The sequence below is a fragment of the Vanacampus margaritifer genome, chromosome 7, assembly GCF_051991255.1.
Source record: "Vanacampus margaritifer isolate UIUO_Vmar chromosome 7, RoL_Vmar_1.0, whole genome shotgun sequence".
NCBI lineage: Eukaryota > Metazoa > Chordata > Actinopteri > Syngnathiformes > Syngnathidae > Vanacampus > Vanacampus margaritifer.
Genome location: NC_135438.1, coordinates 13,746,441 through 13,751,938, shown reverse-complemented (window position 1 = coordinate 13,751,938; position 5,498 = coordinate 13,746,441). Strand labels below are relative to the sequence as shown.

Sequence of the window (5,498 nt, the reverse complement as noted above, 5' to 3'; positions counted from 1 at the left end):
AAGTAAGGCCCTGTTCACACGGAAGCAAAGCCAGGTTAATTCCTCAAAAGAATCTTGTACACAGAGAATCGTTTCAAGACATGCTTGTGTCCAAAAGAAGACGCTGAGGACGTTTAACAGCTGTAATGTATATGCCAAGTCTGGAGTGGCGCTGTAGCGCAGCCGCAGGCAGTTAATGGAAAGCCTAGAAGAAGAATAAGCAAAGAAGACAAACCACTGATCTGAATAGCCGATAGGTCAAGCCGCGAGATCACCATATAATTCCTCCCAAAAAAACGTTTCTCGGCATATTATCCTATACACTTACAGTATCGAAATATATACACACACACACACGTTTATACACTAGTCTGCTCGCAAGATGGGAGGAGTGACAATGGCGGGTGATTCCAGTACAATAACATCACACAAAATGTAAAAGCTAAGGAGGTTGCGGAAAAAGACTACGACACGGCTATCTGCTATTGTTTACAGACTGGCGGTTTGCGAGCAGTTACGCGAGAATTGGAGCATACATCATCAAACTGGAGGAGTATCATTGCATATGGTGTCCACTGGAACGTTTTGAAATCTTTCCACTCTGGACCCCGGTTCCAAAAGTGATCAGTTTCAAGCTCCGAAACGGCGCCGCAATTGTGGACGAACTGCGCAAACGGTAAGAAACTTGTGCGGATACATTGAAACGGGCTTTCGTGTAGACAGGGCCTAAATTTCAACATGTTTAAGTTTAAAGAAACAGTTTGGGCCTATTTAGAATCGCATGATGGCCCTTTACAGGGCAGCTTCTGTGTCACAAAGTATTTTGACATGTGGGCAAACATTGCCTGGGAAAGTGTTTGAAGGGAAATAATGTAACAAAAACAGGGTTTAACATGAGGCAGAATGACAGTTGCATGGACTCACTAGTGTGGCTGTCCAATGTCTCGAATCATAGTAGGTTTTAGGGCGCACTCACACTAGAGCCATTTCTTCCATACCGTACTGAAGCCTGCTAGCCCTCCTACCCTGTCCCCCTCCGGCCCGCACAATTACTCTAACCAAACCATGCCTGGGCCCATTTGCCTTCGAAATATACGTCATCACGTTGCACCGTCGTGCTGCTCCAATGGTCGCTCGCTATATACGTTGCACGTACGTATGTGATGTCATGGTTAGGTTTAGGTTAGGCGATTACTTGCCGCGCATGGTCGGCCAACCGTATCGTTCTCTGGCCCACCTCTCCCAATCGTACACACTACCTCTTGAATCCGGACTTTAGTAGCAAGCGTGCTTGGGCACGTTACAATGGCCCTATTGTGAGTGCGCCCTTAGACTGGGCACAGAACAAGAATGTGTGAACTTATAGCAGTGGTATTAACTCTTTCACTGCCAGACGTTTTCAGAAATGGGTTGTCCCCACTGCCAGACGATTTAAGCATTTTGAGTGATCTTTCAAGGTCCACAGAAAATGTTGTGTTTGGACTATGGAAACACACATACTACCAAATGAAAGATTGGACTCTCAGCTTTCATCAGAAAAAAAAGTTTGTTTCTACCTTATTCCGTTCTTCAGTAATCAACAATAGAAAATGGTTACTTTCACCGAAATTCTCTGTTTTGAAACAAAAAATGGAGAAAAAGAGCTTTTTGTGAAACGATGTTATTTCATGCACTCTAGTGAATTGTACACTTCTTTTTGTCCATGAATGATGCCACAAACACCTAAATAGTGCTTTACTTCTGTAAAACGCTTTCACCAACAATGAAAAAGTGTTTTTTGATTGCAAAATACGTTTATTTCCATTCAACAGTGTAACAATTTGACAAAACAATTTCGCAAACTATTTACAAATGTGTGCAACTGTGGTACTACTTACAATTATGTGGATGTTTCAAATACAGTTTTTCCTTTTGTAACACTCTCCTGCGTGCAAGGAGACGCCAGGACTCGCACAACAGTTTACTTTCACTTTCGCATTGGTCCGTTTTGCGTGCAAACGTTACACTTTCTTGACGTGCTTTTTTTCCGGGGAATAAAAAGCAAGTAGCAGACTGTACACACTTCCTCCGATGAATATGCATTGGACTCGGGGCACTCTCCGTCGTCCGATCGAACGTCCGCCTGTGCGTGCTCGGCTGTGCTCCGCGTTACGACATCGTCATAGCCGCCGCGTCAGCGGTTTCAATTTCGCCGTCAAGCTCGGATTCACCTTCATCATCATTGATGATGATCATCGTCGTCATCAATGTACTATTTTAGCGTTGGTCGATGCCTTTCGTCTTGTAAGTGTAGAGCTGCTTGCAAACGCTCGCCATTGCCCGTTCCCTCCTCCATCTAGCTCCATCTAACGTCTTCTACTGCCGCGTCAATGCTTCCCAACCACGGAGTCACCACCCTCATCTTCATCATCGATGATGATCATCGTCGTCAACAATGTGCTCTTTCAGCGATGCTTTTGGTCTTTGAAAAAAACGGCTCGGGCGTGAGCTCCTCGCGACCGGCCGCCATTTTTCCTTTGTCTTCCATTCTCATCTCCTGCTCGACGCTCTAGCTCCGCCTCTACTGACGCCCACCCGATCTTGTCAAAAGAGAGTCATCGCTGCCCTCTAGGGGCCAAAAATAGTCATTAGGCACAACAGACAGGCTGGAAACTTTCACCAGACATGCGGAAGGGTTTCCTCTACCCGTTTCAAAAAAAAAAAAAAATCATTGGATGACGTCTTTTGACGTCATTGGCAGTGCTCCGTAGGTTTTTACTTGACGTCTTTAAACGTCAGTGGCAGTGAAAGAGTTAAAATGCAGCTGCTCAAGGCAAGATATTGCATTGACAGACAGCTTCAAAGAATGCCATTCTCGTTATGTCCCTTGCCTACAAGGCAGCATCTGTCCTTCGTTGATCCTTTCACACAGCTCTCTCTACGATACAACAAGGCCGAGAGAGGTCCGCTCTGGAACCTTCGAGTTAGAAGACAACCACTCTGCCACCTGAGCAAAGCCGGTGCGATTGTACTGTAATAAAGGCTGATCACATGCAGTACTAGATGGAGGAAATCTACTGGCTCTTTGTCACAATGTCCTTTATGCCAGGATTTAGCTTGTAATAAAATACTCTGGAGTTAAGGAAGCTTGGGTTTGATTCCCATCACCAGTGATGAATACAGAAAACACTGCATTTGCCATTGACTGATAAACCAGGGTGACAAGACGGCCCGGTTTGACTGGGACAGTCGCATTTCAGCCTTGTGTCCCGAGTCACGTTGGATTTTGCTGATCCTATTGTTTTGTCTTGATATAATGCAGGTCCTGTCTCGGTGTCTCGTTTTTTTTTGCCATGTGTATGTCAATCACACTGTTGTCATAGCAATACATAAAAGCTAAAAGCGAATTTAACTGTTACAATTCTTCCTTCTTTCACATTAAAATTTCCATTTTCATCTGCATCTCGTCACGAGCGGGCGTGCTTTCGTTATACAAGAACTAGGACTACTTCCTGCTTTGGTGTCAAAGAATCATGGGAAATGTCGCCGGTCAGACTTGTTAAAAGACTATCTTTGTCTTCCGCGTGTTCGTTGTTTTTCGGGTAGAGAGAATGTTGATTTTCTGAATACAGACTGGAGATCAATGAACAGTTCTTTCGAAGGTTTTATTTTATAGAATATTCCGGACACAAGCGATGTGCAATGGTGGCATCCTCTCGCAAGTGTGTCGATTACAGACACTTACAACCTTTTTATACTATTTTGAAGGGCGGTTCCAAACAGTCCACCTGGAGTTCACCGGTCATGAGATAAGACTTTAAACACATCATTGATTACAGACACTTCAACCACAGACAATGGCCCATTGTTGTGGAAATTGATGAGATCCCAGTCATGAGATCCCAGTCATGACGATAAGATTTTAAACACATCATTGATTACAGACACATGGCAGAAATTGCGACATCACTCACAAAGACACATCCACAGATAAAAGTTCTACTGAGGAAATAAATACATTAAAACAGTTATGACTAAATCTGGGCAGAAGACCCTTTTCCGACTCAATGCAAGTTAAGCTTTCTAGCAGCATGTTCCACTTTGTGTTTGAAGTGTTTAAGAGAAACAAAAACATGTGTTGTAGGTGATACTTGATTATGTCTAGACTAGAAACTGAGATGAGAACACAACAGCACTATTAATACAATTTACCGCTTTGGATGTTTAAAGAGCTACCCAAGACTCACTACACCAAGATTAATACAAGAACTTCAATTAAAACAAGACCGCCACCTTCCCCAGGTACACATTACCTTCATCATCATTGACCACCACGCAAAGAACAACAAAGTGCCAACGTATTCAAGGAGACGCCACTTTTACAAGACATCTATTTGCAGTATCCTTTCATGGTGAGGTTCCTGTTGAAATTTAATTACTCTCGCCCTCCTTCATTCAAGTTTCCTAATGTTGTTTTGTCCTTTTCTGCTTGTCACATGCTTTGACTATTTTCTCTATTTTTCCAGCCCTCGGCCCCTTGACACTCCGTCAGACACCTCCGAAGATAGTTGTACTCACGGTGCTCAGTGATTGCTTTGCCCTGACATCAGTGCAACTGTCACTGATTATGAAAAATTAGCTCTCCCTCTGCCTGACCCACTCCAGTGAGCTTGCCCGTCTGCCTTCAGTGAAGCGTCAGTCTGCTGTTGTTGCTTTGTTTTCAAATGGTGACTTCAGCCTAAGCTTTGAATACTAATATAGAGGCTATTACAGTGCTATACCAGCCTGAGCAAGTGTGCACCAACATGAGGTTTTGTTCTTTTGGTTGTTTGCATCCGGACACAAAATAATGGTTGAGGGCAAATCTTATAAATGGAAGACATAGCGATAGTGTGGACATTGTAGTGGAGCTAGAATACCAATGCTCTTGTGAGATATATTCCACCTATGACTTGCAATTTATACTGCTGCGAATGGGGCAGACGGTATATTATACTCCCTGTTCATGTGCTTAGAAATAACAGTTAAAAACAAACTGTGTTTGTTATACAATTTTTTATGCTCTAACCACACACTACAATTAAAAAAAGAAATCTGATCAAATGTGTTGAAATGTTTCCTATTTGCTAATAATATTTTCATTAATTATGTCCATAGTTATACAGGTTCATTAAAATAATCATTTCAAAGTATATTGGACATTTGACATGCACATATGTGTTTTGGTCACGGTCTGCGCAACTTGAATGGTAAAGCCATCTTTCAATGTTGGCTTATAGACATAAAGAGTTGGCGTTCAACTTCTATTTAGTCTTGTGACGTCGCAATGTTAGTGAATTGTGGGTTGTGGGGAGCTGAAACGCATATCAGATGATTTCAGATGAAGGGTAGACTACATCCTGGACTGGTCCACCAGTCAATAATAGTCTATGTACATACAGAGGCAGAAATAAATTCACATTCTGACTGTATCCAAGCCGTGCTGATGATTGAAAGAGCGAAGAGTAAACTAGTACACTGTTAGCAATTCAAGCAAATAT

General features: G+C 42.8%; 1 long non-coding RNA gene across 2 annotated transcripts; it reads left to right on the top strand.

The window, feature by feature from the left end:
• The first annotated feature begins 231 nt into the window (after positions 1–231).
• Positions 232–4,895, top strand: LOC144055406 (uncharacterized). 2 transcript variants are annotated; one of them, XR_013294865.1, is made up of 3 exons: positions 232–655; positions 4,261–4,370; positions 4,485–4,895. It is a non-coding gene; the product is annotated as an uncharacterized LOC144055406 (long non-coding RNA). The 2 variants fall into 2 exon arrangements; XR_013294866.1 differs by having other exon boundaries at positions 4,189–4,370.
• Positions 4,896–5,498: the final 603 nt, after the last annotated feature.